This window comes from Pipistrellus kuhlii, unplaced genomic scaffold, assembly GCF_014108245.1.
Source record: "Pipistrellus kuhlii isolate mPipKuh1 unplaced genomic scaffold, mPipKuh1.p scaffold_m20_p_4, whole genome shotgun sequence".
NCBI lineage: Eukaryota > Metazoa > Chordata > Mammalia > Chiroptera > Vespertilionidae > Pipistrellus > Pipistrellus kuhlii.
In genome coordinates this window covers 14,695,184-14,720,269 of record NW_023425540.1, presented here as the reverse complement: position 1 = coordinate 14,720,269, position 25,086 = coordinate 14,695,184, and the positions used below count along the sequence as shown (strand labels likewise).

The 25,086-nt window shown below is 45.0% G+C and overlaps 1 protein-coding gene across 3 annotated transcripts in view; it reads left to right on the top strand.

The window, feature by feature from the left end:
• The window catches only part of MYO10 (myosin X), a 189,963-nt gene that overhangs the window by 15,636 nt on the left and 149,241 nt on the right, over positions 1 to 25,086 (top strand). Inside the window, exon 1 of one of the 3 annotated variants that reach the window (XM_045571550.1) lies at positions 17,653 to 17,671. The exons of the other annotated variants lie outside the window; for them this stretch is intronic. The gene's annotated coding sequence lies outside the window, so the exon portion shown is untranslated. Of the gene's footprint in view, positions 1 to 17,652; positions 17,672 to 25,086 lie in introns of those variants that run through there. 3 annotated transcript variants of the gene reach the window in all.

Below are 25,086 nucleotides of genomic sequence, written 5' to 3'. Positions count from 1 at the left end.
GACCAGTTGTGGCTTTGAGAGACTAAGTTACTAGTTAAGTCACAGCTGGGAGATGGAATTCCAAGTTTGTTTGTGTGACTTTGGAGCCTGTGTTCACTTTTTTTCCTTCTGAGTTGATGTCTCAAGAGCTTATCAGGGTCTCCCGGCCAGGTGCACTGCCAGTCTGCAAGAATTTCTGTGGATTTATCAAATGTTTGGACTTTTCTTACTGCAATATGATCCCACCCTGGGCAGCGATCATGTTTCAAGGTTATTGTCATGGCTTGTGTACCCAGATTAAGGGTGTGTTTTGTCTAGGGCTCCCTCAAATGTAGGACCTATCGGGGGCTAGAAACTCAACATTGCAAGTGGACAAAACAAAAACGGTGGCTTCAACAAAAATAACAGGTCTACAGAATTAACAGTGACATAGATGGGCCACTTAGGCTTCCTGGGACTTCCCTGGTCCTGAGATGCGATGGGATATAGTGATTTGCTCTTTTGCTGGCTGCTCTCTGATAGCCTAGACTTACTGATGACGGATATCATCATTCGGTTCTTTTACAAATGGGTCCCTGCGGGCTTCGTAGGGTGTTCCTGCAGAAGCTCATGAAGTTCCTTGGAAGGTGTCACGGGTCAGAATCACATAGAGTGACTGTGTGGCCAGCAGGTGGGATCAGCAGAGTGGATCCCAATGGTGAGTCCTCTATGTCTGGCTGCTCTAATATGGGGATCAGACAAATGTTGCTCTGCCGGACATTTTTATTGCCCAAGTCCATGGCCCCCGGTGTCTGCTTCCAGTGAGGAGCCCAGGCTATAGATGGGTGTCGTATCTTGTTTCTTGCCTCAGTGAAAGGAAAAAAAAAAAAAATTCAACATTGAGGTACAGAGCACCCCCATGATGGAGGTTCTTCCTTCTGTGGTGCCTCCTCAGCAGCATCCTCAACACGCCCTACCCTGCGTACCCCAAGTGGGTATGGGCGTGGCTTTGCCTGTTGTATTTAGAGCTCTTGTTGTTGCTGTCCTTATTTTTGAACTTGAATACCCATGGATGTATCGTGGTTCTAACTGGTCACTTTTGTTCTGACTCCAGAGCTGGTGGTCTCCTGGCCACGCCCACCCCAGTCACACAGAGCGGCCCCTGCTTAGGCCACTGCCCAGGGGGATCATGCTTCTGTGTAGAACCGCCCCCTCCTGACCCCCTGCCCCACCTCTGACTGGTTGCCATCCTGGGGTCTCAGTGATGGCAGTTCTTAGCAGGAGTCTCCGCCCTGCAGATGCAATTTCTCCAAGACAGGCCTGGGAAGGAGGAGATTCTCCTCCTGGCGAAACTTGAAATTAATTATTCAGTCTTGAGTGTCAGGTGTCCTTGGGGAGAAGCAGGACAGCATAGTTTGAAATGTTCACCACCAAGTTATGGAACAGTGGCCTGGATTTCCTGGCAAAATTACCGTGTGTCCCACTTCCTGTGCTATTGCTAGTCAAGGTTTGGATTTTTTAAAAGTAATTGGCAAGCATTTTAAGAAAACATTGATAGCTGCTTGTACCTTTTTTATTTGGTGAGTTTTTAGCGCCTTTCAATTCTGAACATGAAAGCTGTTTGTTTTATATCTGGGGAAAGCAAGTAATTTTTGATATTTGTGTTAGGATAGGAGTCACAAAAGAATGGAAGCGCTGTTAGAAATGTAGGCTCCTTTTTGTGAGCTGGACAAACACTAAAGGGAAGATATAATCAGTCTTTTTTGTTTGTTTTCGTTTTTTAAGGGATACATAGAATTTCCTTGCATTCTGGAGTTCAGTTGGCAGCCAGCCAGGAAGCATGCCTTTAGCTCAGAAATTATCCCAAACCAAAGTAATGGAAAAAGTCTGACTTGCTGGAGGCTGAAATTCAATATCAAGGTGGTGACATGGGGTGTGTGTGTGTGTGTGTGTGTGGTGCATGTATGGGTGTGTGGGTGTATGCATGCACACGCACGCATGGGTGTGTGCACTGGCATTAGTGGTGGGGCAGGATGGCGGGTGGAAGCTGTTGGAAGCCTTAACCCCTGGCAGCTATAAATAGAATACTGAACTGACTCACTTGAATGGCTAAAATTCATGCTTTTAAAAAGGGCTTTATTCTGCCATTTGGTCAGAATTAAGATTTGATTCAATATAGTATGTCCAAGACTGGCTTAAGAACATACTCATTTTCTTTTTGATTGGAGCCAAGTTTAATTAAGAGCGTTGCTCGACAAGCCCATTAAAAATTGAAACACTTCCTTTCAAAAGCTTACGCTGAATGGAGGCACTATGCACAAAAAAATATATTTTTTAAAACCTATATTGAGACCCAGAATCCATGAGGCAGTATGTAAAAGAGTTGAAGATACTGGACCACAGGGCCCAACAGGTAAGGAAAATGAGTGCAGTGAGCCAGCTTGTGGGCAATAGGGCCTGGTGGTGATAGTGGTTGACAAGCTCATAGGGTTAGGGTTAGGGTTAGGGTTAAAGCTCAGTGTTGCCAGGCCTTCTAGTTTTTAAAGAGAGGCCAGATATGTAGATGTCTTAGAATTATCTCAATTTGGAAAATGTTGAGAGGTAGTGCAAAACACGGTTTTAAAGTATATGCTTCTAAAAAAAAATTATTGATTTGAGAGAGAGAGAGAAAGGGAGAGGGAGAGAGAGAAACATTGATTTGTTGTTCCCCTTGTTTACACATTCTTTGGTTGATTCTTGTATATGAGCACTCCCCAGGGACTGATCCCGAAACCTTGGCGCATCGGGACTGTGCTCCAACCAACTGAGCTATCCGGGCAGGGCCAGACATCCTGGGTTTTACTGAGTGGGCCACACAAAACTTGACTGGGGCTTGTACTCTCTAGAGCAGTGGTTCTCAACCTTTCTAATGCCGCGGCCCTTTAATACAGTTCCTCATGTTGTGGTGATGCCCAACTATAACATTATTTTTGTTGCTACTTCATAACTGTAATTTTGCTACTGTTATGAATCGTAATGTAAATATCTGTGTTTTCCAATGGTCTTAGGCAACCCTGCTAGTGGTTCTCATCCTGTGGGTCATGACCCACAGGTTGAGAACCGCTGTTGTAGAGGCTAAGACCACGAAGGGAGGGTGTCAAAAAATATTGACTATATTGTGAAACTGTTTTAGAGAGGATGGTATCTAGGTTACATTTCTGCACTTTCAGAATGGCTCCCCATGTTATTCAGTCTTTTTGGCCCATTCCTTACATTTTTACTTGGGATGGAAGCTGGATAATTTTGTCTTTGAAAGGGGAAAACGGTTAAAAGTTCACTCTGTTCTTTTTGCAGAGCTGTGAGGTCTGGAGAGTTGAATGCCATGCTAACATTCTGTCCCATTCCCTCTCTCACTTAGCATTCACTCACAGCAGCTGAGGACTCCCCTTCAGAGGGTAGGTTAGAGGGGAAGGTTGTGGAGGCACACTGTCCTCCTACTGCCCAGTGCATGACTTTGGGCAAGCTAGTCACTGTTCAGTGGCTCATGCTCCTGTTTGTAAAATGGGTTTGATCACAGTTGTCCTGCCTTAGTCAGTTTGAGTCACCACAACCGAATGCCACAGACTGATGGCTTAAACAACAGACGCTTCCTTTCCACAGTTCCGGAGGCTGAAAGTCCAAGATTAAGGTGCTGGTCGATTCAATTTCTGGAGAGGGCTCTTTTCCTACAGAGAGCTTCCTTGTGGTTGTGACCTCAGCATAGAAGGGAGAGAGACTGTGCTGTGTGAGTGTGGTCTCTGGTGTCTCTTCTCAGAAGGACCCTAATACTATTGGGTCAGGGCTTCATCTTTATGGCCTAATTTAACCTCCAGATAAACCCCCAAACCCATTAAAGAGTCATTTCTCATTCACCCCATCCCCAGCAACTGCCAGAATAGGTAAGTCTCTATGGGTTTACCTATTACGGGGAAAAAAAAAAAAAAAAAAAAAAAAAAAAAAATATATATATATATATATATATATATATATATATATATATGTATGTGACTTTTACCACCTGTTCAAACCAATGACCAGTTGACCAGTCACTATGATGCACACTGACCACCAGGGGGCAGACACTCGATGCAGGAGCTGTCCCCTGGTGGTCAGTGTGCTCTCATAGTCAACCTCCGACATTCCCTGCCCCTGGCCGGCCGGCCCCAATCGGCCCCTGTTGGGACTGGGCGAGACTGTCACCATCCTCCAGAGCATCGCCAGCAAGGCTGAGGGACCCCACCTGTGCATGAATTTGTGCACTGGGCCTTTGGTTTCATATAAATGGAATCATGTAGTATATGACTTTTTGTGTCTGACTTTTCACTTAGCATGTTTTCAAGTTCCAGTCACTTGGTTCCTTGAATATACATAGTTTTCTCCTTTCCACATTAGCCTAGAGGTAGATCAGAGACATTGATGGCAGATCCACAGCGTTCTGGCACCTCTTTGATGCAGGGGATGGGATTGTTTAGAAAGTCAGTTTTCCACCTAATGATGGCAGACACCTTCAGGATGGGGGTGGAGGAGGAGGTTTGTAGAGATGGTAGGGTGGTTTCGGCCATGCTGATTTCAGGCAACTGGTCCTTGGGGTAGTTAATGATTCATAATGGCCTTAAGATAGCACTCCTGTCCTGGCCCCCACTGCTCTCATTTGTTACCTTGAGTTCACTCCCCTTGAGAGTTTGGATAAATTTAGTTCAGAGCTGTAACTGTCCTAAGAAAATCAATTCACTAAAGGCTGATCTCTCCATTCAGAAGTGTGTAGTCTGAATGCACAGTGATGAGAAACTGCTGTTTTATTTTCATCAAAAAACTTGATTGAAAACTGAAAAAAAAAAATTGAATAAATGAAACTGTTTCTCGGAGGTCTCGATGGGCCTGAAATAGCCCCTGGTCTAAAGGAACATTGGCTCTCAGTGGGGCCATTTTCCACCCCCTGGAGGTTATTTGGCAATATTTGCAGGGTTAACAAGTTTTTGAGTTTTGAGTTAGGGGCAGGGTACCAAGTAAACAGAAGCCAGGGAGGCTGCTAACCTTCCTGCAGGTCACAGGACAGCCTCTCACAGTGAAGAATCAATTGGCCACAAATGTCAGCGGCACTGATGTTGGGAAACCTGCTTTAGGCTCTTCCTTCAGTCCTGGGCGAATCTGTGCTCCTCGTTCCAGTCTATAGAGATGTGGCTGTGGGGTCATGGGGTTGTGGGGGGATGACCAGTATGAACCCTACCCTTAGTGACCCTGGGGGATGCCCTGATCAAGGCCTGGGAGCAGCTGTTCCTTCAGGGGTTGGGTACCTTAAGGGTGGCTGCCCAGGGGGTGGGTACCTTCAGGGGGTGGCTGCCCAGGGGATGGGTACCTTCAGGGTGTGGGTGCCTTCAGGGGGTAAGGTACCTTGAGGATGTGGGTGCCCAGGGGGTGGGTGCCTTCAGCACCTGTAAATGAATACCGGATATGGGTGGTGTGTGAGAGACTTACCGTTTTTGTGAACATGCCAAGTATAAGAATCTCTGTTGCCCCTGACAGGGACTGCTTTGAGGATGTGTCCATCCTAATCTGTGGGGGCTTCTCTTCCCTCTTTTTGTTTGTTTCTGATTTGGAAGATATGGAACAGGAAATCGGACTCAACAATTGCCGGATTGTTCTCCCTCCTCAGGTGTCACTTTGTTCGGAAGCGTCTCTTAAGCCCCCACAGCGCGCATCCTGGGCCCATACATTGTCCCGTGTGGGCCAGTGCACAGGATGACGTGTGTAAAGGCTCCGAGACCCTTAGTATCTTTGAGATCAGGGATTACGTTTCTTAGTTCTTCCCCTCGCGAGGGAGTTTATTCTTTACAGCAAACAAAGGATCGGTGGTGTCGTTGGGTTCCTGAGAACCGTACGCTGTCTCTGAAAGCGAGCTACGTCTGAGGCCGTGGTCGGCAAACTCATGAGTCCACAGAGCCAAATATCAACAGTACAACAATTGACATTTCTTTTGAGAGCCACATTTTCTAAACTTAAACTTCTTCAAAATAGACTCGCCCAGGCCGTGGTATTTTGTGGAAGAGCCACACTCAAGGGGCCAAAGAGCTGCATGTGGCTTGCGAGCCACAATTTGCCAAACACGGGTCTAAGGTAAATGCTGCCTTTGGCTTTGGCAACCCCTAGAGAGGAACTTTCGGGGAGCTTGTCAATCAGTGGATCTGAAAGGGGTGCATTGCCCTGGCAGGCTGAGGGCGGCTCCTGCCCCCAGGGGAAGGCTGCGGGCAGGGAGGTGGCACTGGCAGGGGACTCCAGCTGCAAGGCAGGGACAGTTTGAAGAGGAGGAGGGTTTCAAGGTCACTGAGGGCGATGCCTACTCTCCGCAGACAACAACCCAAGCTTTGCAGAATGAGGCCAGACGAATGGCTGAGGTGGAGTATACTGATTTCATTCCTGGAAGTGTTTCCTGAGAGCTGGGAAGCCATGTGCGTGTCAGTTTGTTTAGAGACGGTCAGACCCATCCCTCCAAAAAGGGCTTAGACCGCTGTCTCCAGCAGACGTGATTCTTTGCCTCCTGTTATGCTGGTCACATATGCAAAACTCGCCTTCTGGATGCTTCAGGCTCCCTCCGGAGTTTGTGTTTTAGGCGATTTGACCTGATAGCCAAGCCAACGTCCTCTCTTTTACAAATACTTAGCTCCAGAAACACAGATCCTGACTCTCCTCCAAACACACAATCGCCCTTTGTCTTTTCCTGTGCGCTTCCCGTGCCGTTTATCTCCCTGCATTTTGTTATGGCTGTTTTCTGCATTCACGGGTTTTGTCTCTGATTAGATTAAACTCTGAGAGCGCACTGTCTTATCCCTTTTCAGGCTGGGGAGCAGTTCTCTCTGCCAGGCATCCACATCCAATGACTCCTGCATCTCCTGACTTTAACCCCTTCGCTGCTCTGGGATCGGAGCTGATTCGCAATTTTAATTCATAAGATAGGAAATGGTGTCTCAGGAAAGCCAGGTGACGGGAGAGGCAGAATGATGAGGAATTCAGAGGCAGAATGATGAGAATTTGATGGTGTATACATTTTACTTTAATAAAGCAGATCTTTTAATAAAAGAAAGGGAAAAAAAAAACAAAAAAAACACACAAACAAACCACCCAGTGCCACTACCTGTGGGATTCAGGGCAGTTTTTAACTGCTCTGTGCCTCATTTCTCACATCTGTTAAAGGGGGCAATATTAGTTGTCTGTGTTCCTTGCTGGTGTTAGACTTAAACATGTTAGCTCATGGTGAGACCGGTTTGGCTCAGTGGATAGAGCGTCAGCCTGCGGATTGAAAGGTCCAAGGTTCGATTTCAGTCGAGGGCATGTACCTTGGTTGTGGGCATATCCCCAGTGGGGAGTATGCAAGAGGCAGCTGATCAATGATTCTCTCTCATCGATGTTTCTAACTCTCTATCTCCCTTCCTCTCTGTAAGAAAATCAATAAAATATATTTAAAAAACAAAACAAAACAACAAAAAGTTAGCTCATGTGAAGTATTTAGAACAGCGGCTGGCAGACATGTCTGCTGTGCCTGTTATTCTCCAAGGTAGCCCGTCGGGGCATTGGAGTCTGGGCTGCTGGGTTCTGAAGCCCATGTCCTCATCCTTAAATTCTGTCTTTCTTGGCCCGGAGACTGGCAACAGGGGCTAAGTCAATATTTGTAGAATGAATGAACGCATTTGGAATTTTGGGTGGTGGTGCTTCTCTAGGTGAAAGAGTTTGCTAAACGTGGAGACCCCACCTTGGGATTCGTGGGAGAAACAGAACACCAGGTCAGAGCTCTGGAAAGTCCTCTTGTATACCTCAGCCTGGGCTGAAAAAACAAACACTTCTCAACTCAGTCATTTTAAAGAAACGCCCACCCATGTGGAAACTATGGCCTCATGTTGTTGGTCTGGCTCTGGAGCTGCCAGGGAGCCAGGCACTCTGGCTGGGGTGGTGGTGGAAATCCTGTGCCCCCTCTGCCATCTAGAAAACTTGTCTGGCCAGCAGGAGGCAGCACGGTGGGGCTGGGCAGTGAGCGGATCGGTGCCTGGGTCCCTGGGTCCGCTGGCACTGACTTGTCATTGTAGGGACTCTGGCAGAGGCGGGCGCTGGTAGGTAATCAGGATCTGAAGTGTTGTAGGGGGTAGCTATCACTGTATTATTGGCTTCCACAAGTGTGAACCCCAGAAACTGTAACGCCAGTCTTCCCACCTGTTTCAGTGCTGGAGAGATAAGCTCAAGGGAGTGAGTTGGACACAAAAGGTCAAGGTCATTATTAATAGGAGAGGGCTGGTCAAAGACAGATGCACTCTCCTGGCCAAGAGTCCAGATGGGATGGGTGGAGTTGATGCTGAAGCTCACCACCGTGTTCTCGGGTCTTCGTTATGAGTCTGTCCTTCTGTCTTGCTTTGCAGAGGTGGTCCTGCCTCTTCCTCCAGGAGCTACTTAAGCACTGATTTCTCCGTCCGGGTTCAGAGGTGCAGGAGCAGAGGTGATTGTGTTGGGGAAGCAGGGCAGGGCCGCCCAGGGGAGCTGATATTGGTTTCCAGGCTAGAGGGGTGAATGGTATCGCTGGCAGAGTAGTGGGGAGAGGCTCTGCATGGCTGAGACCTGAGAAAAAAGTCCAGACGAGGCTGGAGGCGGGGAGGCAGGGGCCAGAGTGCCCACGGTCCACAGGCCACCGGAGGGATTGGTCTGCAAGGACCACACTGGCTTCCTGGTGTTGCAGACACTAAAGAGGGACAGGGTAGGGTGTCGGACCAGGGCGGAGGCGTCGGACATGGGAAGGTGATGAGAACAGATGGTCTAACTGGGTCTTTGTACCTGGATGGCGCAGCCCATGTTTTGAAAAGCCAGTTTGTCTGTCTGAGCAATTCATCTCCCTGCTGAGTCCTGGGGGGCAGGCAGGAGGGGTGATTTACAAGTGTTCTCTGCAGTCAGTCTTTGTTCTCATCCCTATTCCAGACTACAGGCCAGTTATCACTGCTGCTCAGTTACCTTCCCCTTCTAACCCAGAGCTCACGGAGACCCCAGTTCAAAACGCATTTGCCATATAGACTCTTTCCTCCTCCTCTGTTATCACATTAAAAATATCTAGTCATGGTTGGGAGGAGGAGGGGGCAGTTTTGGGGTGAAAGCACATGCTTTCTGCTGCTGGATGTATATATAATTAACTGCCTAGTTTTGTTTGTCTTCACTCTAAATCACCAATAACTCAGTTAATGAGCTGACATATGCAATCAAGAGTTCAAGAATTTCTAAAACATTGCTGTTGGGATTGCCGCTAGTTTTATATTACTGTAAACAGATATGTTTTTCTTCCTCCCTTGGGTAAAAAAAATGTCACGGGTATTTATGTGCCAAGTTCCTCAGTGCTGTTTAATCATCTTATATAGTGGGCATGCCGAATTTACATTCTTGGAGCAGTTCTAATTTATCACGTGCTTTTATTATTTCAGAGCTAGAGAAAAAGAATGGTCTTTCTTTCCCCAAGTGAATGTTGCATAGGTTAGGGTGGGGCAGGTGAGATGATGAATAATTCATACACAGCTTTGCTGGTTGTCCCTGCGGAAGTATGTTCCTTCAAATGAGAAAAAGCAAACTCAAAGGGGACCCCCCCCCCCCCCCCGATTTAGCTCACATGTAATGATGTCTCTAGATTCTAGTGTCTAGAACAGTGGTCGGCAAACCGAGGCTCGCGAGCCACATGCGGCTCTTTGGCCCCTTGAGTGTTCTAAAGGCACTTCTTCATAATAGACTCACCGAAGTTGAAAACGGACTTCTGCGCACGGGCCACAAAGTTTCGCTCACACTGGACGCATGCGCCTGCACGTGGTATTTTGTGGAAGAGCCACACTCAAGGGGCCAAAGAGCCGCATGTGGCTCATGAGCCACGGTTTGCCCACCCCTGGTCTAGAACTCGGTGATCCAGTTCAGTGGGCCGTTAAAATCCGGCTGTTCTGAAGTGAGATGTGCAGGGTCTAAAATACCCCCCAGACTTTGAGAATTACCATGAAAAACATGCAGAATTCTCACTCATACATTTTTATATTGATGACAGGAGGAAGGGATAATTCGCACCTCTAGGGTTAAAGAACAGGTAGTATTCTAGTGAAGTTTTACCTGTTTCTTTTTACTCCTTTATAAAATGTGGTGGCTAGAAAGTTTAAAATCTGACACGTGGCTGGCCTGAATCCTGCTGTGAGCCTTGGTCTCAAGATGCACGGAGCCAGGAGGCCAGCAGGGCTCAGAGGGAGCAGGCAGGAACTCCTGAAGGCTTTATCTCCAAGTCTGGGAGCTGCCGGCGTTAAGTCCCCCAAGGAGAACACACTGCTTCCTCCATCGCTCTGCTGGCCGGCCTCCCCTGCCTGCCCGCAGTTTCTTAGGAGAAGTCTGCTTATCTGCCAGGCCTGATTGATGACAGCAGGAGGGCACACAGACTTGCGGGTCAGCTCTTTCTTGGAACAAAAAGAGTTCAAGGAGTTCTTGAGATTAGGAGGAGGGCCTGGAGAGTTTTAGTGACAGTCATCAAGTGCTCCATAGCATTTGGTGGGTTGCCCAGGATCTTTCTGAATTCTGGGTTAGCCACCGACAGAGAACATTTGATCCTTGCTGGTTTTCATTGATCCCCTGGCATTTGATTAAACTAACCTCTTTGGGGTGGGCGAGGGGGCTTTTTCTCTTTCCTGTCAAGTGAGGGGTTTGGATGCTTTTGGTTCTGACCTTCTAGGTCCGTGGTGGGCAAACTGCGGCTCACGAGCCACATGCAGCTCTTTGGTCCCTTGGGTGTGGCTCTTCCACAAAACACCATGGCTATTTTGAAGAAGTGGCGTTAGAAGAAGTTTAAGTTTAAAAAAATCTGGCTCTCAAAAGAAACTTCAATCGTTGTACTGTTGATATTTGGCTCTGTTGACTCATGAATTTGCCGACCACTGGCATAGTACATAACTCAGGAGCAAGGCGTTCTGTTTGGTGACAGAGTAACTAACTTAACTTTTCTTCCGCACCCTGTTCCTGGTTTTGCTGGGACCTAATGCTTTCCTCTCGAGGGCAGCTGCTTAGCTTCATGGTTTTAAATGCAGTGCTCTTTGTTTAAGCTGGTGTTTGCTTTGTGCAGACCCCTTGTTTCCTGGGTTGAGAGTCACTGAATTGGTGAATGTGTAGATGGGGACGAGGGAAGGAGCCCTCAGCTTTTATTCACCTTCACTGGGCCCACAATTGCAGTGGAGACACAGAAGATCCAGCGCCTGCCCTCCTAGGAGTGCACATCTGGACTGGGCCCCTGGACTCTGTTGACATTAAAAAGCTTCGGTGCTTTTGATTCTGCTGTGAAGTCAAGGATGAGAGTCTCCCTTTCGGGCGTTTCTATCCCTGGATAGTTTCCTGGACAGGTGCTTGGCCTGGCATGTGAGTTATGACTTCCTCTGCCTGCAGTGACTTCCCTTCCGTGAGCCTGTGCAGTGTGGCACGGGGCCCTGTTTTGCAGAGAGAAGCCGTGGGGCCAGGTGGATGGCTTAGGAGCAGAATCCTGCCTCCTTGGGTGGAGCTCTCGCCCAGCCCTGCTTGGCCTGCTCATCCTGCACCCAGGCCCACCCATCCTGTCCTAGGGGAGGAGCTCCTCTGTACGGGTTCACCATAGGGGTGTTTATTGTAGGCAGGCCCTTGCTTCCAGCCAGGAGTCAGGCTTTGTACTGAGTAGGCAGAGAGAGAGAGAGAGAGAGAGAGAGAGAGAGAGAGAGAGAAATTGAAATTGTGGCTAGAGTAGTGTGGGAAGGATGCAGTAGGGGCCAAGGACTGGACTCCACTCCTAGGAACTTTCCTTTGGTCTCGCTGGGAAGCAGCCTCTTTGCTGGGCGGAGCCTGTTCTCACCACTAGCTCTTAGGTCGTGAGAGACCTCCTGGGAATGAGAAAGGGAGCAAAGGGCCCTGCATGTGGACCGGGGCCACTTGGTCTAGATGGGGCTTGGCATCCAGGGGCAGGGAGAAGCTGACCAGGAGCCAGGAGGAAGTGAGAGGAACTTTCTTTAAGCTTCAGATCTCAGAGCTTGGTATTACCTGCTCTGAACACCCCCCCCCCCCCCCCCCACACACACACATTTGGTTGGCAGGCCACAGATTCAGCCCACCGGATACAGCTTGTTCTCCTGGTCCACCCCAGTGGGTCTTAACTACAGTCTGCAGCCCCTGCTTCTGCCCACCATTTAATCAACTCCAGGAGATGTTGAGAATGTCCAAGTTTTGCGTGACCCGAGGGTCTTTGGAACTGAGATGGGATGCAAAGTTGATACGTCAAAACGACGTGGCTGCTGTGTTTTGTTTCTTGTGTTTGTAAAAACATAGTTAGAAAAAAAAAAATCTATTGCTTTGCAAGGCAGTGGAATTTGACCTACAGTCTATTGTATTGATCAGGGTGGAGTCAGTTAGTCAGACCTTAGTGGTTTCCAGCGCTTGATGGGTTTGAGTCTAAGACTTTTTTCTTTTCTTGGCCTGAACAAAGGTGAATGCCTTCGTTGTTCCATTGTGTGCAGCTGTTAATAGTTTACAGCTGGTGATTAAGTGAAGCAGGTGAGCCGAGTTACCTGGTACTTGGCTAATTTGCATCGTTGGGACTTTCATCTTGATGCTTCCACCTGCCCCGTAGGGTTTGTCCTAGTCATTCATCCCTCAGGACCCAGATCTTGGGAGGCCTGCTTCCTTGTCAGCACCCCCAGGTTCCAGCACTCTCTGTGTCTGTGTCTCCAAATTAGCCCTGTGGCATCAAGTGTAAATGACCCGGCGGCATCTCTGTTAGACTGCAAGTCTGCCGCGTGTTCATCGCTGGGCTGTGTCTCTGGCACAGCGTCTTCCTGGCTCAGTGGTCAGTGGCACTTCTGCTCTCGTTAGGGAATTTGTGCTTTTCTGCTCATCCTCATCTCAGAGTTACCTGGGAGGTAGGTGGTGTTTATTTCTCCTCTTAGATGAGGACACTGAGGTCCCCGGTGGTTCATTTGGCCCAGACTGCATTCAAATAGACGCAGGAAAGCCAGGATTCCCACTCAGGCGTTGTGACGCCTGCCTGGAGCCATCCTTGGAAACCACCTTACTGTAGTCTTAACCTTGAGAAAAGACCCCAGACGAGCATCAACTGAGGGGCATTCTACAGATTACCGGACCTGTGATCCTCCAAACAGCTTAGGCCAGTGGTTGGCAAACTCATTAGTCAACCCAGCCAAATATCAATGGTACAATGATTGAAATTTATTTTGAGGGCCGAAAACCGACCTCTGCGCACGGGCCACAAAGTTTCAGTCGCACTGCATGTGCACACCCGCACGTGGTATTTTGTGGAAGAGCCACACTCAAGGGGCCAAAGAGCCACATGTGGCTCGTGAGCCACTTTGCTGACCACTGATTTAGGACTTTAATCAAGGGGAGTCAGGCATGGGTCTGCTTGTTTTTCTGTGTAGTTGTCTGTCTCTTCCGTTTCTCTTTTTTTCATTTGAGATATCATTCACGCATCACAAAATTCACCCTTTTAAAAATGTGTACAATTGAGTGGTTTTCGGTATATTCACTAACTACTAGTATTTGTATATATTGGTATACTCATACTGGTAGACACTGATAGTAATGCAACCATCACCACTTCTAATTTCCAGAATATTTTTATCACCCCATCAAGAAAAACCATACCTATTCCCGGTCACTCCTACACCCAGCCCTAGGAGACCAGCCACTACTGTCTGATATCTCATATCAACGGAGTCATATCATAAGTGGTCCTTTGTGCCTGACGTCTTCCACTTAGCATCATGTTTTCAAGGCTCCTCCATGGGGTCACATGGGTGAGGTCTCCATCCTTTACATCACCGAGTAATATTCCACTATGTGGTTGTACCATATTTTAAAAATCTGTACTGACTAATGCTGCTGCAAGCATTTGTGCACTGGTTTTGAGGTATAGACATATATTTTCATTTCTCTTGGGCTGTGCCAAGGAGTGGAATTCCGGGGTCATAGGGTGGCTCTGTGTTTAATACTTTGAGGGACTGCCAGACTGCACCATTTTTACATTCTCACCAGCAGCACATGAGAGGTCTGTTTCTCCACATTCTCATCAACACCCATCTGTTCTTTTTTGGATTGGACGGGATTACCTTTTAAGCACCTTTACATTCAGGAAGTATGATTTTATGGGGGAAAAAATTAACTATTTTTGAAATGTAATGAAATTCTGCAGAGGCATTCATTAGCACGGACATGACAGCAACGAGAACTAGCTGTTTTAAGTTTATTTACTTCCCACCGTGTACTTGGGTCGTTTGTTTTTATGAAGTTTTGGTGAACTCCTGTTCTGGGTAAGTTTGTGTGTGTATTTTTTTTGTTTTTTTTTGTTTTGTTTTGTTTTTTTTTTGCTAAAAACAGATGGTAGCCAGAACACAGCCAGGATTTCATCAAGATAATTTTATCAGTTTTTGTTTATTTGTGAGTTGGGTTTTTTTGTTTTTTTTGTTTTTGTTTTAATATATTCACATCAAGAAGAGGAAAGGACAATGAACCCTAGAAAAGGGGAGATAAAGGCCGTCCGGTACTACATGCCGTGCAGAGTGCAAACACCGTGAGGTGGCTTTTATTGCTCCTTCTGATTCCCATCTCCTACTGTTTCACTAAAAGGAAGGATGAAATGCAGCTCTGAAACAGCTATTTTATGTCTCCTGGAGAGGATTTCCACAAGTTTTTTATAGTCCTTAGACTCAGAACCGTTTTATTCATTTTATTAAATTTGCATAGCTTTCCCCCACTTACCTGCTTTTCTTCCTTGTCTTATTCTACTGCTTCTTGTGTTACATAACTTTTCCCTTTGAAAGAGACTAGGTGGGCCCTGGCCAGTGTGGCTCAGTTGGATGGAGTATTGTATTGTACACCAAAAGGTTGTGGGTTTGATTCCCAGTCAGGGCACATACCTAGGTTATGGGTTTGGTCCCCTGTTGAGGCACGTATAAGAAGCAACCTATCAATCTCTCTCTCTCTCTCTCTCTCTCTCTCTCTCTCTCTCTCTCTCAAATCAATAAACATATCCTTGGATGAGGATTTTAAAAAATTCTTTTCATAAAAAAAACAAAAAAACTAGGTAGAGAAGCTTTTTAGAATAGGCATAGTTTACTTCTAATATATCAATATTATAAGCTCTTCAGAGCAGGGGCCATTTTATACTGTTTTGTAGTGCTAATATGAAATAGGAAGCCTAAAAGATATTTGTGGGAAGCATGGGTTTGTGGAAAGGTGGCCTGGTGGATGATGGGTGGATGGACGGATGGACAGACTTATGGGTAAATGACTTATACATACTGAATGAATTTTAGGGGTGTTGGCTGATTCCTTAGGTCCATTTTCTGTTGTTTTTTTTTTTTTTTGTGTGTGTGTGTGTGTTTTTTGTTTGTTTTTTTAAACACCTTGTTGGCTATGTGATGATGGGTTGGCTAATAGATGGAGTAATTAGATTCTTGTTCCTTGGATTGTCATATTCCTACAGTGTTGAGATTGTTTCAGCAACTTGGAGATGTCTCATTTCTTTCAGTGTTAAATTGTTTCTTGTATTTCTAATCACTGTATTTAACTGAAAAGCTATTTCAAGGAATTGCAAGGAAGGTAGGGAAAATCAGAATATGAAATCAGGACTGAATCAATTGTCAAGTTGAATACCTAAAATCATGAGAATAATCTCTTTACAGGGGCATAGTTCCTCCTGTAGGCATCTTGCCATTTAGTCTAGTTGGCTTTTGTTTTTCTTTGGGTGGAAGTGGGGGATGCCAATGAGTCTTTATTAGATATAAAAGTTAGTTTATTCTTGCTGATACTTTTTTCCATTTTCTTTCCTCTGGTTCCTCCCTTTCCACCAGCTACTCTGTTCAGTTTGTATTGTGCCCTCTGCATGGAAGCTGCCCTTCTAAGTAGCTGGTAGTGATGACAGAGTTTGACCTTAGGGGCAGGACAATGGGAAAGAACGTTGGTGCCATGCGATCCTTCTCGCTGGGTGCACTGGAGACAGGACTGGCCAAAGACTTGGATGGGTTGTCTGTGAACTTGATAGCAAAGCATGCAGACAGGCCTCAGTTAGCAGCCATAGTGTGTTGTAGGTGTGTTTGAGTTAGTTGTTTGGGACACTAATCTTCCTGTGGAAATAGGGCTATAAGTGATCCCAGGCCCATAGGCAAATCCCAAGGGATGATGATGATGATAGGCAATCCCAAGAGATGATGTTAATGATGATGATAATAATGACAAAGCTGAAAGCTACAAACAATAGTTGAATGCATTTCTTATTTAAAAGCAACACCTTTCAAGACTTCTATAAACCAGCCTTGGGAATAACCCAACATTTCTGCTATAATCTTTGGGGAGGGGAGGCAGATTATGCCATTGAGTCCTGAGAGTCCTGAAGTGGAGTGTCAACCACTCATGCTCCTCCGGAATTGAATGGTGGCATCATGTCCAGTGGCGGCAGGACTGTCGTTCTTGGGGTTGCCTGTATAGGAAACAAACTCCATCGCTGTCTCACAACCGACAGTCAAGTGGCACAGACTTGGGATCCCCACACCGCATTTCTAACTTTTGGGGCCGTATGCTCACAGTTTCTCTTTGAGCCCCTATACTATTTTTTCCTCCTCAGTGCTTGGTGCTGGCCTTTGAGGAGAGAGCCTATACTTGCCCATGTTCCATTCAGAGACCCAGAGCCCGGGCTGAGTTGGAGCTTTGCTCTGTGGAATCGGATACAGTACAGAACCGGTTGCCAGGCTCAGGTCTAAAACCCTGCACTCAGGCATGAGTCATGAGCTCACTCAGCGCTGTGGGTCCTCACTCTGCACCGAGCTGCAGCGGCTCAGGGACCACCCACGGCTGCGGGATGCTTGGAGAGCCTGCCGTCCGCCCTCTTCACTTTACTTCCAGGGCCTCAAGATTCTTTAGTGGGAGGATCTGAGGTTCCACCTTCCTCTTTATTTTCCATCTCATGTGTCTATCCCCAGCCGGCTGTACTTCTTGTCCCCGCTGCTTGTGTTCACGCTGCATTTTTCGTACTTATTTTGTGGTGTGATTATGTCGTGTCTTCATCCTCTCTGTGTCCAAGCTTTCTGACAGGGTTTGCAAGCACTTAGGGTGGAAATAGCTCCGGGAAAGCACAGTGAGCAGTTCCAATGGCCTGCATAAGAACATTAAAAGTCAGTACTAATGAACATTAAAAAGCATTGGAAGAAACAAGAAAAACAAACCCAGAAACAGCCCAATGGACAGAGCGGAGGAAGAGGAGTCCCTCTGGTACCACCCTCTACCCTGCTGCCTCAGAGGCTTTCCCCTTAGGCTTGGCAGACGTGTTGAATCCCATTGTGCACCAGACCCTCCTGTGTGCACTCAGTTCAGAGTCCCTGCAAATTACATCTGTCCCAGGTGTGCTGTGCCCGGGCTGATCCTACTCTGGGAGGTTGTGAAAATTCCCAGAATTTACAAGAGAGTCTGCTTTCAGCTAATGATGTGTTGGACAGTGAATGGTTTTGAGAACTCCTTCAGAACTTTGTATGGGTCCAGATCCACAGTTGTCAACTGGGACAGCCTCAATAATGCCGAAGCTGAGAAAGCAACTTTAGAACGTTGGACGTTACAAAAGCCCTGCGTCCTTTGAAGTGGCTTTTAGTAATAAGGATTAGGAAAAAATAACATCTGTTAAGTTGAAAACGTATTCCTACTTCCAAGAGGAAAAAAAAGACAATAAAACAGGAGACATCTCACGTCCATGTGGAAGCGAAATAAAAAGAAACCAAACTTAGAGGTACAGAGGGCAGATGGGTGGTTGCCAGAAGTGGGGGTGGGAGAAATGGATGAAGAGGGTAGAAAGGTGCAAACTTCCGGTTATAAAATAAATGCTGGGAGCCGAGTGCACAGCATGGTGACCACAGTTAATAATACTGTCTTGTGTACTTGAAAATTGCTAAGCGAGGAGATCTTAAAAGTTCTCAACACAAGAGAGTAAATTTGTAGCTATGTGTTATGATGGGTGTTAACTAGACAAATTGTAGTAATCATTTCATAACATACACAAATATTGATTCATAATCAACAGGAGAAAAAGTGCTATTTAAATCCTTAGTACTGTAATATATGGCCCATATCTGGCTTCTGGAATTCAACATCATTCACAACCAAGATCCCACCCTCCCAGCCTTCCGCAGGAGACGTTTAGGCCAAGTTGGGTTGCTTCTTTACTAATTCACTACAGGCAAAAAAGTGTGAAATTTCTCTCAGCTGCTCAATTTACTGCATATCTAAATAGTCTTTAATTTATCCTTTACAGAATTATTTGATCTCTTTGCCCCCCCCCCCCCAAAAAAAAAGGCAGATCACATTTTGGGACCAAATTGTGACTCTCACGTAGATTGTTAGAGAACCCTGAACCGCGACACTTACCATAGGCCAAGTAAGCGGTTGTGGGACAAAAGTAGGTGTGGTGCCCTGCTCTGGGTCTAGATTGAGTTGTGTGCTTTGCTGAAGAATATTCTCTTTTCCATGAATCTATAATTAGAACATGCCACACAGCATGGTATTTAAAGTCCATCATCATTATTACTTTTCAAGGGTGTGGTTTTCTTACCATATTTTTAAACCTAATTTTTTTCAAAGCCAGGAAAATAATTTTTTTTTTTTTAAATCCAAAAGAGAAATATCACAGGTTTTCAAAGGGCAATAAGAGGTTGAAATCTAGGTGGTAATTTTTAATCTTCTTTACTTAAGATAGGTAGTAATAAGCACTTTTATTCAGAGGGCCATTTTTGTGTAAATATTTTAGGCTTTGTATAACTACCTCACATAGCTGTGGTATGAGGAAGGAGCCAGAGGGGCACTGGCTAGGGACTTTTGATTAACTAGAGGCCCGGTGCATGAATTCATGCACCCACCAATGGGGGTTCCTCAGCCTGGCCTGTGGGTGTGTCCAGCCCATTTCGCTAAGTCCCTACCAGCCAGACCCTAGTAGCAAGCTAACCTACTGGTCGGAGCGTCTGCCTCCTGGTGGTCAGTGCACATCATAAGGACTGGTCAACTGGTTTACTGTGTGCCCTCTAGTGGTCAGTGCATGTCATAGCGAGTGGTTGAGTAGCCTTAGCATATCAGCATATTATGCTTTGATTGGTTGAAAGGCCAACTGGTTGCCTGGATACTTAGCATATTAGGCTTTTATTATATACAATAATTGAGTTCCTTGAGACATCTCACCTTTCAATTATCTTAGGCATGTCTTGTGTGGTGTCAAGACTACCTGGTCAATGTTTGTGGAGAACAGATACTAATTAATTCAATTCAGAACTCTTGAGTTTTAACACAACCTTTACAATTAATTGTTATGGGTTTGATATTTATTGAGTGGTTTCTTTTGTATGTTTCTTGATTACTTCCATTACTCAAATACAGAAACATGATTGAGTTTTTCCAATTATGGAATACCGATAGTTAAAAATAATTATGTACAATGGAGATGTATATAAACTGGGAAATTAATTTTTAAAGATTATTTGAAACTACAAGGTATAATGACATACAATAAAATGCACCCACTATAGGTGCACAGTTGAATGAGTTTTTGTACATTTATACAGTTGTGTGGCCATTAACACAGTCCTGCTTTAGAATAGTTCCATCATCCCCTGAGTTCTATTTTCCATGCTCACAGTCAGTGTCCCTCCCATCCTAGCACCAGGCAACTGTTCTACTTTCTCTGTCTATGGATTTGCCTCTTCTGAACATTTCATGTAAACGGAACTCTATAATATGTACTCTTTTGTGTGTGGCTTCTTTCACTTAGCATGAAGTTTTTGAGATTCAACTTTATCTGCTGATTCTATCAGTGATTCATTTTTATTACTGAAGAGTTTCTTGTAGGGATTTATCACATTTTGTCTCTGTACCAGTGGTGGACATTTGATTGGTTTCTAGTATTTGGCTATCACGAATAATGCTGCTATGACTATTTGCTTGCAAGACTTTTAAAAATTTTTTCTTGAGGTGGTAGAGTGTCGGTCTGCGGACTGAAAGGTCCCAGGTTCGATTCCGGTCAAGGGCATGTACATTGGTTGCGGGCACATCCCCGGTAGGGTGTGTGCAAGAGGCAGCTGGTAGATGTTTCTCTCTCATCGACGTTTCTAGCTCTCTATCTCTCTCCCTTCCTCTCTGTGGAAAATCAATTAAAAAAAAAAAAGAGATGAAAAAAATAAATAAAAATAATGGTGTTCTCAAAAAAAAATTTTTTTTTTTCTTGAATGGGTATATATCTAGCTGTTGAATAGTTGGGACATATGGTAAGATTATGTGGAAAAATTTTTTGTTTTACATGCTCACCACTATCTCACATTGTCACCAACACTTGGTATAATCTGTCCTTTTTTATTATAGCTAGAAAATCATTTGTTGGCAATGGAAAGTGGAACCCCTATGAACCTCACTTTTGAAGAAGGGATGGTATCGGGTCTAGTAATAATTAATGTCGTTTTTAAACATTCGCTTAAAATCTTGCTTGGCGTTGACTTGTATTGACATAACCTTCAAACACGTGGTATCTACAGAACGTGTGAAGTGCAATTAACAAGTTTTGCTTGAAAAAGTTGGTGTTTGGTTTGGTTTTTGTTGCAAAACTAGGGCTAAGAAGATGGCGGATGAAGAGCATATTCGGCACTGCATGCTTTATGAGTTCCAATTAGGAAGAAAAGCAAGTGAGGCTGCAAAAAACATCTGTAGTGCTCTTGGTCAAGATGCAGTTAGCGCCAGAAAATGCCAGCCTTGGTTTGAGAAATTTCACGAGGGAAATTTTTTGTTAGATGACAAGAGTGGTCGAGGCCGTGTGTCCAATTTTGATCAAGAAGCTCTTCAAGCTCTTTTGGTGCAAAATCCTCAAATTACCCAACAAGAGCTTGCGACAACTTTAAATTGTTCACAAAAAACAATTTCCAATCAATTGCGTGCACCTGGCAAAGTCCAAAAGTTTGTGAAATGGCTTCCTCATGAGTTGACCGTCAACAACCGTAATCAAAGAGTCACAATTTGCAGTTCGCTCCTCTCTCGTCAAAACCGTTTGTCGTTTTTAGAGCAAATTGTTACCGGAGATGAAGAATGGGTGCTGTACGTTAATTTGAAAAGGCGGCCTCAATGGTTGGACAAAAATGAGGCTCCACAGCCCACGCCAAAACCTGACTTGCATGCGAAAAAAGTGATGTTGTGTGTTTGGTGGAATTTTAAAGGAATTCTTCATTTTGAACTTTTACCATCTAACCAAACCATTACAAGTGCAGTGTATAGTGCCCAATTGGAAAGGTTAGCCCAAACTTTAAGAGAAAAAGAACCCGCGCTGATTAATCGGAAGGGCGTAATTCTTCACCACGATAACGCACGACCGCATACTGCAAGAATCACTGCTGAAAAACTGCGCCAGTTGGAATGGGAAGTTCTCCCTCAACCTGCATATTCTCCTGATATTGCCCCTTCCGATTACCATTTGTTTCGTTCTTTGCAAAACTTTCTTCTTGGAAAAAAATTTAATAATGAAGAATGCCTCAAAAATGCATTGACCGAATTTTTTGCATCAAAATCACAAGAATTTTACAACAGAGGGATTAAAATGCTTCCTGAGCGTTGGGCACAAGTAGTAGAAAACAACGGCAACTATATTGTTGATTAAATTTTGTTGTATTGTTTAAATAAATTCGATTTTAAAAATATTAGAAAACGACATTAATTATTACTAGACCTAATATTTCTTGCCTCCCTATATCTTACAGGATTGCTCTGAAGATCAAAGGAGATGGAAATTTATGGGAAAGGGCTTCATAGTGTAAAACTGTTACTGCTGAGTATGTGCAGAAAAGTATTTAGCTGTTAAATTTAACACATATCCATCTCAGAGATTAAGATGAAAACTTGCCCAAGTGTTAATAAAATGTGTGTGTTATGGCTGAACTTGTTCTACCTTCTTATAAAGGCATATTTTACTCAAATTGTGCGCTTCCTCCATATGCCTGCATTGTACATTAAATTATCAGCCTTATTTCACCATGACAGAATATAATGGTTTGCATATGCTGGGCAATTTTTTCTTTCCCACTCAAACTTGGATGGTCTGGTAAATGTCTGCTTGTGACTTCATTTTCAAATACCTGTGGGTGGCCTCTTTTCTGGACCTGGGCATATGTGTTCTATTCCAACAGAATGGAAGGAGAAAGTCTGGAGACTCAGAGAAAAGGCCAGGAAACAGTTTATCTATGTGAAAACACTCATTGCAACGGTTTTACTTTGCAATTCCGATTCTATGAAAACGGCCAGTTTAAACTTTTTCAAAGAACAAAGGGAGTTTTGAATGCATTTCCCTACCCGTGGGAGCCAGCTGCCACAGGTGTAGGGAAACTGGCCTGGGGGCCCTAAATTTTCTATTTGGGGCCATATTTCATAAAACTTGCTTATCAGCCATTCTTCACACCTGTTGAGTAAAACCTTTGGACTAAGGAAGTTGAACTGGTGTTTGACCATGGCCCACTGTGTCAACAAAAAGCTTTATGGCGCTTTCACATGAAAAGGTAAACAGGAACAACAAAACTCAAGTAGAAGCTGTGTGCCTTATAGTTTCTGGGAGTTTATAATTTCGGAGGCTTATATTAATCCTGGTGACAATTAAATTAAGTCAGTAATGTTCCCTAATAAAAACCTTAACTTTCTTTTACCAAATAGACAGTTTTAATAATTGGGAAATGTGTATATGGAAGCCTTTTTTGATAAAAATGATGCAGGTGTTTGGACCCAGGATCTGGGATGGTGGTCCATTGATTTAGTATCTTATGATTTTACCTAATGAGCAAAAGTTCTCACCTTCCATGACTTTGAAAATTTCTGTTTGAACATGGGTACACGCATGTGTGCGCACACGTGTGTAAGTATTTCAGAGCTTCCAAATGATGCCGACTTCAAAGTGTGAATTAAACAGGAGATGCAGCCAAAATCGGTTTGGCTCAATGGATAGAGCGTCGGCTTGGGGACTGAAGGGTCCCGGGTTCGATTCCGGTCAAGGGCATGTACCTTGGTTGTGGGCATATCCCCAGTAGGGGGTGTGCAAGAGGCAGCTGATCGATGACTCTCTCTCATCGATGTTTCTAAGTCTCTATCTCTCTCCCTTCCTCTCTGTATAAAATCAATAAAATATATTAAAAAAAATTTAAAAAAAATAAAAAAAATCAACAGGAGATGCAAAAGGTAGCTGAGGCTCTTGGAAATCTTTTTCTCGGGCATTACTACTAGCACGGTTTGGTGTGGACTGATATCTGAGAGAGCAGTCTTAGAGGAGGCCCAAAGTACGTGTTCTTTTTGGAAGCAGCTGTTTGCTAAGAAAGAATCAGAACGGTCCGGCGGTTGGTTCTCATTGTCTCTGGGTGTTATAGCATCTCGGCCTGCGTTGGGCATCGGAGGGAAGTACATGACCCACTCCTGTGGAGATGGGAACTCGCCGCTGCTGGTGTCAGGCGTGTTCTTTAAATAAGCGGACTTCAGGGTTTATGGAGAAACCCCTCATACTCATTTCTGATGGTCTTTCCCACCTCGATCGTGGAGGATTTCAACTCCTCTTTGGAGGGGCGGTGATAGAAGGAAGGATGGGGTCAACAACTTAAAGTTCCCATAATAATGAGAAATGGGTGCCCGTGGGGAGGGCCTTGCGTGGGGCTGCCATAGGGGATGCTAGGAAAGTTGCAGAACTCACTCGGGGAATCATGTGAGCTGGTGCCCTTTCAACTTTAGGCCTCAGCCACCCTGTTGATCTTGGAAATGCATGTAAAACCTCATGCACATGTGGCCCCCGCCTCTGGGTCTCTCTGGATCAAGAGACCCTGGGTCCAGTTCGCTGGCCCCAGATGCCTTTATCCAACTCAAGGTGACTTCCTGGATCCTGAGTGACAGTGGTGTCACAGCAAACATTTTGTGTCCTGTCTGGTTATCAGTGGCACCAAGGGAGTAACTTAAATTGGACTTGTATATCTTCTTAAAATTTGCCTCTGGGAGGGAGGGAGGGAGGGAGGGAGGGAGAGAGGGAGAGAGGGAGAGAGAGAGAGAGAGAGAGAGAGAGAGAGAGAGAGAGAGAGAGAGGGAGGACACGATTGTATGTGATAACTGGCCACTTAAAGGGGCCTTTGTATTATACTTTAATTATTGACTAATCTATTAATACATTTGATTTATTTGTGAGTTATTTCAAGAGACAAATAGAGTTGGTGTGATGTGTGGAACGAGCCTGGGGTTAGGGATTGGAGAGATCTGAGACCCGGCTTGGTCACTCACTGACATCAGGCAAGAAGTGAGGCTCGGAGCTTCAGTTTCCTCCCAGGGGAGGGGTTCCTATCTGGCTGAGGATTAGTATTAGATACGGAGTGTCACTGAGGCTGTTAGCGCATGCCAGGACACCTCATGGCACGCCCTTACTGCATGCTACTGTTTTTGCTATTTATAAAGAGCAAAAGTGGCATAAATTCAGTATACGTCTGTATTACTTCCTGCCAACTCTGTGTTAACAGAGCAGTAGTAACCCCTTAAACTGGAAGTTTCACATACCATAACCAGTGTATTGTAAATATTTCACTTAACAGCTCAAATTAAAACAGAAATTACGCAGGCTATTGAAATGAGGTTGGAAGTTGTAGAAAAAGAAGTTGTTCAGTGTCAGTGCTATGTCAAGTTATAATTTGGTATATTTTTTCCAGTTTCATTTTTGTTGGAGTTGATGAAATGGTTGAGCGCGGTAGAAATAACGTAATGAGACACTAAAGCTGTCCATCATAGGGGTATACATCATGAAGGCAATTCTTTATAACTGGAATGACTAGTGAACACCCAGTAATTTCCTCAAACTCCTTTACAAACTCCTTCTTGGAAACAAATAGTTTCTATGTTGTGAAATCAAAGGAAAAAAAGCTAAAAATATATTTATTTCGTTTGTCCACTTGGGAAATTACAATGGAAATGTAATCAATGCCAAAAAAATATTCCCTTCATTAAAACTGGTGTCTGGAAGTTATCTTTTGGACTCCAACCCCAGACTTTGGAGTGCATTTGGTGTCTATTGGAATCCTACCC